This window comes from Varroa destructor, unplaced genomic scaffold (assembly GCF_002443255.2).
Source record: "Varroa destructor unplaced genomic scaffold, Vdes_3.0 BEIS01000003.1, whole genome shotgun sequence".
Taxonomy (NCBI): Eukaryota; Metazoa; Arthropoda; class Arachnida; order Mesostigmata; family Varroidae; genus Varroa; species Varroa destructor.
In genome coordinates, this window is record NW_019211456.1 from 57575035 (window position 1) to 57588300 (window position 13266).

General features: G+C 37.2%; 1 long non-coding RNA gene across 15 annotated transcripts in view; it reads right to left on the reverse strand.

The window, feature by feature from the left end:
* LOC147757191 (uncharacterized) overlaps nucleotides 1–13266 on the reverse strand; it is a 37797-nt gene that overhangs the window by 12511 nt on the left and 12020 nt on the right. The window contains exon 3 of one of the 15 annotated variants that reach the window (XR_015322786.1): nucleotides 5143–5434. The exons of the other annotated variants lie outside the window; for them this stretch is intronic. This is a non-coding gene — a long non-coding RNA (uncharacterized LOC147757191). Of the gene's footprint in view, nucleotides 1–5142; nucleotides 5435–13266 lie in introns of those variants that run through there. 15 annotated transcript variants of the gene reach the window in all.

A 13266-nucleotide genomic window follows, 5' to 3' on the forward strand; every position in this document is an offset into this window, starting at 1 on the left:
TCCATACGAATCTGACTGCAGCATGTGGCTATAAGAGCAAATTCAGAAGTGTTTTCATGTTACAACAATTATCGTATGCTTTTATTACGTAACGCTGTCACAACAAGTTGTTGTGTTGAAAAGCAAACGTTGTGCTCACTGTGACGGGTAAACTGTCTTCAAGCGAAGATCAATGCTTTTGACGCTGATTTTTGGTGTTTATAATGGCCAAGAAACAATTACTTACCTAAGCAGTATCTTACGTACCATTTGAAGTAACACAAATATGATGCAAGGTAAGAGGAGACAAGTTCCTATATCTCATAAACGGGTCCCCTGGACAAAGGCAATGCTTTATAGAACATTCATTCAATATTCCAGAGGCATGTTTATTTGATTTATTGCTTGAGTTAGGTGAAATGCTGAAGAAGCTGTCAATTTGTTTATATGCTCGTAACCTATTTTCGGTTTAGGCTCAACGAATGCGCGCAGACGTTTGCAAATTACTATATAAGAAAGCACGGTAAAATGTACTATTTTGTTATTCTGGAAATCGACTCATTTAATAATCGGATTTTGCCAAAACGATGAGCTTGACTCTAAAAGCTGTTGAAAGTGTGGCCATTTAATATTACCTAGTGTATATGTGTACGTAAAGCAAACGTTTTTGTGACTTTTTTCACATCCCAGCTAAGCTCGAGCGGGGGAGCGACACGCCTGTTTGTCCCTTAAAATGTTAGTTAAATTTATTCAAATAGCCAGGCAGTGGAGAGAAGGGAAAGAACAGCAGCGAATGGAATATTACTACGTCATGATACTGCACATAATTTGGAAGTAGTAACAAATATATGTATCAATAACATTAATAATGAATACAGAATTTTTCAAGATAGGGTGGCTGTGTCATTGTTATAATATAAATTCGCTTGTTAAGATAGAATTAGATTATTTTATTTTAACTATACACATAATGAACACTTAGGTTTTGCTTTTAAAAAACTGCTTGTTCATTCTCTAGCTATTTACAGCTGATGAGCGAGTAGAATATCAATTCTGGGTAAAATAACCCTTCAGTGAGAACGCATTGTACCCTAACCGCCTATATCCATGCTGTCCTTTAACTTGCTAAAACTTTCTGATGGGCTCCAGTTGCATCTGATGAAAATTATCTTGAATAGATTTTTTTGTATTTCAAATTCGTTTTATCACTTTATGCTATAAAGCTACGGTAGCTAGTTTCTGTGCAATCTCTACCCTTTTCAAGAACTCAATTTCTATTTTCTCTGGTTAGCAATATTTTCGTATCTAAAGCGACGACAAATAGCACCCTATAATCTGACGCTTGCGTAGACGTCTCATTTGAGGAATAGGTTGAGTAGGTGAACAAGTCTTTTGCGCATCTAGAAGTCCCTATGGGCATCTGCTCTCCATTTGGGGCTTGTCATATGTACAGCCGAAGTGGACTTGCCTTACGTATCTACTGAATTTGATTTTAATCATTATCTTTGTTTATAACGTAAGCTAACAAGTAATACTTTCCATCCAGCAGGTGACATTTTATGGGTTGTACCATATACTTGTAAAACAATATGATATAACGTTTGTACTGTACATATTTTATGCACATTGTGTACTTTAGGTTAATTTCCTTTCGTCTTTTTATTGTGTCCGAAGCTATTGGCAGAGTCGTTCGTAATATACAAATTCTAACAGACTGTTAACTGTAGCTCCCTAATCGCTTTTTGACTTGAAATTAAATAGGTGAAACATTGCTCAGGATGCCTGCAGGTAGGTCTTCGTCATTTGCTACTAACAATATAAGTGCAACAAAGTTAATTACTTCGTGGCTTTTGGCACCGGATCTGCCATTGTGAAACCGAATTAGCCTGTAACGCCGAATTAGCCTGTAATGTTTAGTGGCAAATTTAAAAACTAGGCGACCGGCGAATACTTGAGTGGTAAATATTATAGTAAACTAAATCTTCAAAAGAGCCAAGAATACCCAGAAGCAAAAGGGTTGCGCTCGAACAGGATCTGTCAGTACCTATATATATATATATATATATATATATATATCCCTCTCTATACTCTCCAGTGTGTTATTGACCAAAAATTCGCTCATTAAATATACAACTGTGCAGCAATTAAATTAAACTGTACATTTAGTTTAATCTGTTCAGAAATGAATTTTCGTCCAAGTTGCGCCCCCCATGTAACAATGGTTGAATATGGTCTAGATCTAGGTTTGTACTCGGGCATAGACACACGTTTTGTTTCGTGCTGCCGCCTAATGGAGTATTTAACTGCTATACTGGACGTAAAGCTTGAAACATAAAAACTATTACACTCTAATTCTGTACTGCTAATTCACACAGTAAGCATAGTGGAATATCGAACTGACAACAGAAATAGACTGAATAGAGTTCCGGTCAAGCTTCTTTGGAAGCCTTTGCCTAAACGACAGCTTCTTGCAGATTATTGTTCTATTGAGGCGTTATGGGAGCTATGCCAAATCGAGGCGATAGAAAGTCCTGCCTGTGTCCCTGCAGGAAACTTAGTTGTACTTTTCGATACCGTTGATTATCATTGAATTTAAAACCAACTAGTGAGTTATAAAATTTTCCAAAACATGATGAAATTGCCAAAAGCGTTATCGTAGCCTGAATATTGACCTGGTAGGCACGGTGAACAAATGTGTTATTCTCTACAAGCAACATGGTCAGGATAGATTTCATTGAACGGGATCATGCATTGAAAGTGATTCCGCTAGGAGATAATAGAAAACGAGCTAGTTACACGAACTGATCAAACATGTTTCTTAATGATTTCTATCGTACGATTTTCGTTTTGCGTGTCCAAATCTAAATCACTGAAATATGAATGAGCTGGTAAAATAAAATTTTGTCAAGCAACAATATGCTGCGCTATATACTACCTATGCACTTTACTTCAGCTTTCCTAACGAATGCTAATACGGTAAATAGTTAAAAAAAAAAAGCCTATTCGTGAATAATTTCATATCTATAGTAGATGTATTACGCAATTAATGAAGAAAAATTAGAGATTCAAACCTATTTAGAAATCTCGTTCAACAATATAACTTATTTTTCTCAACATAGCTTTTCACAAACATCTACTGTAGTACCTTTTTGAAATAATAATTCAGCGGTAATTCAGTCGGTTTAAGAGTAAAAAAAAAAAACAACACCATCAGGTGTACCTGTCGATGCTATTTTCTTCAGCTAATCACCTTTAATTCTCTAGCCTTAATTAAAGCGTTTCAATATCTTTGGGGTCAACGAAGAGAAATATACGGTTCCCACGTACGATTGATATTAGCAACAAGGTCGAGTACCAGTCCTTAATCTAAAATATTACATCTACATCCGTGATATTTTCGCATGTTGTACTACATGTAGGTCTAACAAAAGATAGCTAAGATTAACTAAGTCAGTTTTTTCGTTATTCGCTAAGCTGATGCCCCCTTAAGTTACTTGTACTAAATCAAACCAAGACTTTCTAATGGTCAGCTGGGAAGTCATTCGAAAGTAGCGTGAGGCCAACCTCGTACACGGATATTACATGTAGGAAGTGGGGCTAAGCATTGACGAATTTATGAAAACACTGACCTTTCGAGTCGAGGACATAAACACCGTCTCCTATATGTGTGTGTGTTGCTTATAATTACGGCGGTAACGGTAATAGAATTCTTCTTTGTATAGCACGTCGAAACGACTTTGTTACTGCGTAATTTTTGGCCTGAACAAGAGACACATATTTACTTTTCATTCAAATGTACCAATAATGACCTTGCCCAATAATGACATTTATCCACTACAACATGTTTTATCTACTAGTCTCTGGAATATTACGAGAGTGATTTTAACTACATCACTTTGAATACGCTCGCCATTCTAATTTTAATTAGGCAGCATTTGAAATCTGTGTGCAATATTGCCCAATTTCCTTGCGCCTCTCTTTAAAAATTCAATTTCCCCTATATTTCCACGTCTACACATGTTTATATGAAATACTGTTATGTAGTAGCTTTTATCATTTAATTGATAAGCTATAGATAGATTTCAGTGAACTGAACTACTTCCAAGCCGTTTGTCTTCTCTATAGGCTCGTCATTGTGCGCTTTTTTTGGGCTTAAACTTTCTGAATGGCTGTTCCAAAATCAAAAAACAGCGTTCATGGCAACATTTCTTACAGTAAAGAAGCGAACCCATATAGAGATAGTGCTCTGTCTGAGTTCGAGCTTTGGTGAACTGTTCGTCCTAATGTGCATCCGCCGACTTTGTTACCAAACAACGCCAGTTTTTTTTTTTTTTTTATCTAGAATGAAACAACAAACTCATCATAAAGGTAAATAACAGTGCGTTGTTTTCCCAGTTTAATCGACGATTAGCCTTTATCCAGTTTTTTTTTTGCGCTGGATGAATGAATCTATTTTTTATCCGATATTGACAGTTTGTGTTATTGCGAGTTTTCATACGGCTTCCGAAAGGCCGGGAAAGATTTTCATGAGACACCCCCAAAAATCCGCAATAGACTTATATTCTAAGGAATCGAAAATTAATAAAACATATTTTTGTTACAGATAGATTTTTTTTTTTTTTATAGAGAAATAGACGGTCGTTTCGGAAAAGATATCTATTTCCAGCTAGGTCGTAGTCTTTTCAAGAGTTTTTGCACGCTTTAGACTTTTTGGCCATTTTGCATTTTCAGAACTTTTAGCCTGCTATCAGCTCGAAATTCGATTCCGATAAAATTTTCTGTATATTAGATAGATATATTTCTGTATTCTGTAGCGTATTTGAGCGATGCTTTAGCGAACTTACACTGACCAATATCACGTGACGCCCACTGATAGTAAATGAAAAATTACTTTACGGATTAAAAGGAAATACGACTGTTTTAAGTTCGAATTGAAGATGGAATCACGGTTACGGATGGTTCTATTGAATAACCACAATCGTCCGTAATGAGACGTTTAGCACATAAAACAAAAACTTGAAATAAGAAGATATCGTCTTAGAAGCAGATAAGAGGAAAAAGTCCAGATTTAGACGAGATATATATACATCGAATATAGGACCAACAAACTTAATTTCATTCAACAGTAATAAAACATGCTTTACCTAATAGGGCTTCTGTTGTTTATTGAATAACTTAAAATCAGATTTGACACAGTTAAGTCACAATGATCAGTGTTACACAACGCTTTATTCATCCTTACAATCTTATTTGCATAATGTTACCGATTCGAATGTGCTAAGAAACCAAAGAATGCCTGTAATAAATTAGCAAAAACGAGGATCTATTTGCAAAATTAATCCTTATTCCAGTTATCAGCAATCGCACAGGAAATATATAGATTTTTATCAGTGGATGAATGAACTTTGATGTGCCGTACCATTAGGGTCATTCTGATGATACTGTGTAGCCAAATCTGCAAGACGTATAACAACGTCAATAGAAATAAAAATTTGATTGAAGAAATATATATATTATAGGTAGTGAACTCGTCTACGAACAAAAACGTGGACATGAGCCACTTGGTGTTTGATATACTATAAAGGAAGTAACCTCTCTTGTTTTACAATGGCTCCTTAGTCATTAGATTAGGCATCAGAAGAATTAAAAAACCCTTTAGGAAACATACTATTTCAAAAAAGAACTTCTAAATACTCAACTTATTGTATCTTTCGTCCATGACATGCGTCGCCGAAAGGATCTTGTTTACAATGCCTGGTTTTGTAATCTCAATATCAGGTAATATAGAGAGTACTCGGCCTAACATCAAAAAAGTTCAGGAATGACGCACACCCCAGCAACTTTTTCTTACCTGTTTGTGTTATTATGTAGACTGTCTATACAGAGTAGTAAAATGAAACTGTAAAGTGTACAGCAACATAGATAGTCCGTTTTTGGCAGAGATTCATATTCTTTTAATTTTTTTTTAAATACCGTCAAAAATATGGTAAAAAGCCGGATCATACAAAATAAGGGCGCAAAGAATCATATTGCACGTTTTCGTTAAGAGAGTGTGCGGCCACTGTTTCTACTACAGCCTGAATCTCAATTCAGCACCGATATAATTCCAGAATTTTTCCAAAATGATTAAGGTTCAGTTAACAATGTAGCAACTCCGTATCAGGTGCTATGTATTCAGTACGTCATCCAAAAACTGTTTTTAGGACAGAACATTCTTGTAAATTATTAAAAAATTATAACATTGTCTTTGTATTTACCTGTGGCAAAATCGGATAATTCGGTGATTGCAGTGAAGTCATATTTTTTCCTGTCTGTTCAATTTTGTTGCCAATTTTAAAGTCCTCTGCGTAAATATTATAGCAGATGAGGAGCTCCTAAAGTTACAATTTTAAAGACTGAAAAATTATAGAGTAAAGGATCTAGGCAACATTTCTGTGGAATGCAACAGAGGGAGATGTAGGTAAGAATTATCGATTCTAAAATTGCCAAATTTTCAGGTATGAGTAACACCATTCAGTGCCTAAAAGCCCCACTCAAAAGGCAGTCGTCTTGGGAGTTAAAGGCACGCAAAAAATTGAGGTAGATGCGGTTTATACAGGCTGAGCTCGCATATACTGGGCAATTCATCTACCTAGGTCTCGTACGACGTGCATGAAGTTTTAGTATCTCCGTCCGCAACGCTTAACCCCTACCAGTTGCCCCTTTCAAGCGATCTCACAGTTGCCGCTTACGGAATGAGTTTGATCTGTGATAATCTGGCAATGAAGAATTTGGGGCATTTAAACGGACCAAAGGCCTTGCTCCTTAAAAGAGCTTTAATTGCGTTGGCTAACCCGTAGTGAATTTGTCCTCCTAGCAGCGATGCCGAGGATTTTCCTTGCCGTTTCAACCTACTGTCAACGTCAGCAATTTAAGGAAGCCTGGTAAAATGGAGTCAACAAGACGAAGAGGTCGATCTCAGGCAAAGAGAAACCATGATGGACAAGACCAGGAAAGGACTTGATTATCCCAGCAAAAATGGAGTGACGCGTTATGGTGCACGGTTTCACCATAGCCTATGCAATGTACAGATGTTTCATAAACATAGTGCATATTGTGTTCGTACTAGATATAGACAGTCAAGTTCGATCGCCGAGCAACCTAACGCAATAATCTACCGATGAATGGCAGTAACGAGGTGTATAATGCAATCATGGGTAAATCCTAAATAAATAACACCGAGAACCTTGGCTCAGCCATGCTAGAAACCCTCTTATGACATTAGCTTCAGCGTTCGTGAAGCCGTCATATCTAAATGGCATATAAAGCTTAGCTTCATTCATTGCGAGGAATTTCTCAAATGTTTGTCATCTGTATATTCTACTGTAGGGCATAAAGGTATCTTTCTTTTGGGTTAATGTTTCGCGGTAGGTTTTCTTTTTATTAAATTGCGTATACTATTTAGGGGGGTTGAAAACGTTGAAACCAGAAAAGGTAGAACATGTTTATATCCATATTTTGTCGTATATCCATATATTAGATGTAATTTTATTGTTCACACATTAAAGTCAGTATTTTGGAATCCCTTCACGACGATTTGCATTAGCACGGTTAGTCTCCTATCAACGGTCTGTTCAACAGAACCGACGATAGAATACGGTACGTTCTTTGTCGCTTTCGTTAAAACGTGCAAGCACTCAAAGTCACACCCAAATTTGAACAAAGCATCGGTCAGTTTTATTTGCCGCGACTCAGGCAATGAAATCGTGCGTTGTTGCTCCATGTGCTGTCGATTGCCGTGCCACAGATTCATGAATTTTATTGAAAATTCAATATATTTGGTAGGATTGACAGTTTCTTTTTCAGACGAAACCTCGAAAAAGGGCAAATTGTTCTAAAATTTCTTGCAAGTGTCAGCATCAGCTTCCGAGTCTAATTGATACAGAAGGCGCTTCTTCCCTGTTCGACGCTATTTCCCTCCTGGTGCTTCATTGATAGACGGCACTCGTGATAGTGTGCTTCTGCTGGTTTTTTTTGCTGGTAATACATAGTCGCGCAAATAGTCTCAGGAATATACCCTACGAGGGCTTCAATACTGATTTGTACTTTTCACTCTTGAAACTTGCTTCGAAGATTCTTACATGGAATTGACAGGTAGTGTATCTTCGTGCTCCATTTTGTTTAAACACTTCCGCGTCCCCAACGACTCGTTTCTCCATTAGAAATCCTGAACTATAATCACTTCTACCGTGATCTTCTATGTTCAATTCCCTTTTTTCAATGATTACATCAGTGTTGACACCATCTCCTGTCGAGTGTTTCCACTAAGCAGCGCCATCATCTTTGAAGAGCCGTAACTTAATCAGTCAGCATTGATTTTTACAACCAAACAGTACATTAGATTTTATGAATTTATTTTTTGCTAATGATATGTTATCAAATAGCTACTCAGATATTTCAATCGGCTAAATAGTTCTAGTCAAATTAGTACAAACTTCCACTAATTTTTATCCTAAAGTTGTTGAGTTGCAAAAAGTGAAGGGTGGTTTCAAGCTGCATCAACAGAATCCTTTTCGATAACAACGTAGCGTATAGGCATTTGAACTGGGCTAGCTTTGTTTGACAGTATCATTGTCATCCCACATAGTTTAAGCAGATGTTTATGTCAGATGAGACAAGGGTACGAAGTCATTGGGGGTGACGTAATTGACCTGAATTACTGAAATGGTGTTGCAATTTCTGGTTGTTCTTTACAGCCAATATATGCTTTACCTATCCTGAAATGGACTGCACCTCCATGCACGTTAAGCGTTTCATCGGCATGTTAAAAAGGGCGGATTTCCATTTTATATAGCACCATTTTTGTACACTCGAACCGGCCTTTTGTTTAGCATAACGTTAGTGCAACTCTGCGGCCGCTGGTAATTACAGTGTAGGTGTTTCTTCTCACATTAACCTGGCGCACTAGAAGGGAACTAATGGCACAAGGTTAATGGTCAAGATACATTTGAATAACTGTTTGAACTTTTTACGTCCGGTAAGCATTGTTTCAGGCGGCTGGCCACTACCATGGCACACTGAAGTGTGCCAACTGCCAGCTTCGAACCCAGACCATTTCATGTGTTCCTAATTATATGGGGATAGGTTACGGTACGTTTATTGTAATTCTGCGTTATTTACTGCACGAATTTAAGTGCAGTGAGTATTATTACCAAATAGTCATAAGGATATACTTTTGGTGAAATAATGTTGCAGTATTCGTAAGCTCTACCTTATGATATAAAGTATACGAAAGTCTTTTTATGACTAGATACCAAACTTGTAACATTATGTAAATTTTGTACTTATATTCAATGATAACTATCAGCATACGGTATACAGATGCACCGACAATGATAAACTGAATTTTACTGAATTAATTGAGAATTTTATTTCTATGGCCGCAGTTTACCTACACTAGTACAATATGAATCAGCTTATTTTATCTGGAGGAAATCACTTCGACATTGTCTAATTATACGATCTGTCCTACCATTCTATCCTTTTCTCAATTGTTAATTTGTATAATTCGTAGGACTAGCTTTACAAAACGTCATTTCTTGCACTCACTCTAAATATTTTCTTTTGTCGCTTTAGAATTGGCTACAAAGTATAGAATACCAAGCCTATGGTATTCAATTCCAGTTATGTTTGCAGCGTCAAAATTTCATATAATATGCTTCTAAATTAAAATTGCTGATAAAGCTGCACTCAGTATTTATCAGGTGGTTCCCCTTTTGCTATTCGTCTGCATATGTATATGTACAAATATACAGAGCCCTCAACTGTGGTATCTCTTAGGTAGTTCCAAGGACACAAGGATATTTGCCTTGTTTATCCAATACATTAGCTGATTGGGAAAACAGCACAATAAACTAAAAGGCTGTAGTCACTTGTAATCCTGCGCCTAGATACTTACGACGTAATTAAGCCTCGTCCTCAAATTTGTTTAGGTGGATCTAATTATCGCAGCAATGACTAGCGGAATTGTCAATAGATCACGACACAGTTAATAAAATTTAAACATAATTGTACTAATCAATGTATAATTTCAAGTGTCCTGAGAGACGTGATAAGATGTTCTGATACTCCTATTAACAACCCTTATTGTCGGAAAAAAGATCACTGTTAGATCCACCGACTCTGCTCCATTATAAAAGCAGCTTTGTTCGAGTATGTACTTCATTTGTTCATATGTGTATATACTCTGATGAACGGTGCTAAAGGTGTACTGGATGGCATTGGATAGTATATACGATCCGTATTACCTGTTGTAGTTAAATCATCATCACTTCACTAAATCTACACCGTAGGCTAAAACACACTTGATCGATGTTTAGAATTCTTCATGTCGAAATAATATTTTCTCAGCTAAATTTTTCAGAAACGTTTCCAGCTGTGTGATTTTTCGTTTTAATTATTGTTATATAATATATAATAATGTATTATTATATTAATAATATATTACTATATATTATAATATTTAATTATTATTATACATTATGTATATTACATTATTAAATATTAATTGGTTACTCAAGTCCGCTAAATATCGGCCTTGAGCGCCTAACACGCTTTACTGATTTATTTTCTGAACTTCCATGTTATTTATTCGGCATAAGGGAGATCCAGTAAATTAAGCGTTTCCTTCCCCGTCTAAATAAACCGCTTTGAACCATTACTGTAAATTACCAGTTTGAGCGAATGATCGTGCCGCTCATGGCGCATATATTGCATTTGTAAGACGTGATATCGCTTTGAGTCTAAAGCACGATCATATCTATGCTTGCCTAAGCAAACATGCTATTCACGAACGAGTTTAACCTTGTATTATGCAGATTGGACCTAATTCTTCGGAAAATCCAGTGTCAACTCTCATTACACGCTTTTCAAAAATTGGGAGTTTAGCGATATTGTAATGCACTACGACATTCTCACCCCTTCAGGCTATTCGCCTTTTTTAGCTGGTCAATCTTCATGCAACTGTCCAAGCGTGAAAGCTGTCTTCGGGAAAGTGGAACAAGAAACAGAATATTTGAGAATACTGACAAGGTCGACAATGGCCTTCTACAAGGACCGTGTTCCTACTTCTTTATTCTATTTCATGTGCAAACGCAATCAGGTACGTTTTATCAGCCTGCCTGGGGTAAAAGCTTGAGGTATACTGGCATGCGAGAGCACCTTTTTTTTTTCGCTGTATCGCCCTTGGTCCACGGAGTGGGCTCATGACATGGACAATTCTCGCGCAACTACACTGGAAGAAAGCTAACCGCGTAAATAAAGAAATGGCGCTGGAGCTATTTTAACAACGCTGGAACTTAATACAGCAACGTAACGGTCATAATAAGATAAAAATAATTTTAGCTTGCTATTTTTATGCTTATGTACGCGTTTTATGGGCAACCGATTGGCTCGAATAGATACGTAGTAAGATTTACTAAGACGCGTATGTCTCTAGTCGCTTGTCTACTATCGCCCATGCTTCTGAAGAGAATGCATGTGTTGGGCACCGAAAGACGATTTTTGTACGCCTGACGCTCTTGTAACATTAGACCCCTTTCGCAGACTGTTATAAAGAAGCACTGGTAGCTGACTTCGAAAATCAGGGATTTGAAGGCAACTGGTTGGATTGTGCGGTCGTTTCCAAGCTCAGCGTCAACAGGTCTTCTCACAGTTTTCGGGTGCCAGGCGACACACATCGTATGTTATAAATTGCTGCTTCGACGCTAGGCGCGCTTAAAGAATAATATTTCAGGCGATACTTGTTCGTCAAGTTTCTTGCAACTACGATAGACTATATACAGAGTCGGTCGATTACGCTGGTTAATTAAACATTGTTCCAAAACGTGGTCAAATAGGGATTTATTTGGCACTTCAGACCTCCCTTATATTCTACGCCGGCCAGTTATAGTGGTACATAACCGCTCCTTTAAGTAAGTTTCGCTTGTGAGGAAAAAGGCAACATTATAGGCACGGTTATAGCCCTAAATGGTTCCTTCCTGAATAAAGATTCTGAAACATCTAGCAATGAACGAAGCCACTCATTGCTATACATATATAAACTGAATGCCTAAAGATACTCCGTAGCTTATATTCAAAGATATGGTTGATTCGGTTCGGTAAAAGCTTTGATTTGTATCAAAAATGACCCCTTTTACCTAGGCCTCTATATAAATATTCGACTATTATGTTGTCAAAGCAAAAATTTTTCCAACAAAGAACCCCACTAAAAGATTAACAACCTTAGTTTCTACAACTTCTTAATAGACATGGGTAACGGAATTCTGCTATACAAAACCACAACTTTAAATTATGTGATATTACGATGTAAGATGGAAAACAAACTGCTACAGGGAGAAAGTATTAGTCTAATCAACTTATGCGCATCTCTGTACCTTTTTCAACCCGACACAACGACTAATATATGTACCATAAATACACTTTAAAGGGTCGATTTTTATCGGACAACTAGAGTTGTACAGTTAGGTTATTTCAAGCGAATTTGTCGAACGTTGAGATTAAATAACTTTTAAACTACGCGCCACTAGCAGACAAAATTCGGCTAGTAAATGCTCAAGTCTACGAGATTTGAATGAAAACCGGTTGATTTATTCTAGGTAAATTCAGATTTGTTTAAAGATTACAGGTCAAAGCGCTATTGAAATACATTGAAGGCTGGTGAAGACATTAGACAAAGAAGCTTTAAGCGAAAAGATAGTACATGGATGGCGCAAACGTTTTAAGAACAGACTGGACTGTTGACGACCAGTGAGGAAGTAACCAGATGTCAGGTCTTAAAGGAACAGAATTAATCGAGGAGGCTTTTCACGTAAGGGCTCTGATAACGAAACTGAAATATGACCTATTACAGAATATTAAAAAGACTTGAATATTAAAAATATTGCTCTATGAAGTTGCTGCAGTCCAGTTGGAGTTCCGTATGGTATGTTTTATGTGCCATTTGCGGAACCCTAAGCGACAAAAAAATTCCCTAAGGCATATGTCGCCATAGACGAAACATATTTTAAAATCTACCACTAAACGGACAAGGTCAAGGTGAGTGAATGGTGCTCGGGTGGCAGTCTCGAATATATATATATGCCACTCTCGCCAACAACCTATATATATTGGGAAGTGCCGGACTGTTGACAAGAGTGGCGTAGAAGGGGCTTCCCAGAGCGACCTGACCTGCGCAAATAGTCTTGTCTTAGGAGCCTGTGTCAGTCGGAAAGGCCGCGCGTAGGCTGCTTTTTGAAGTTCAGACCAAGT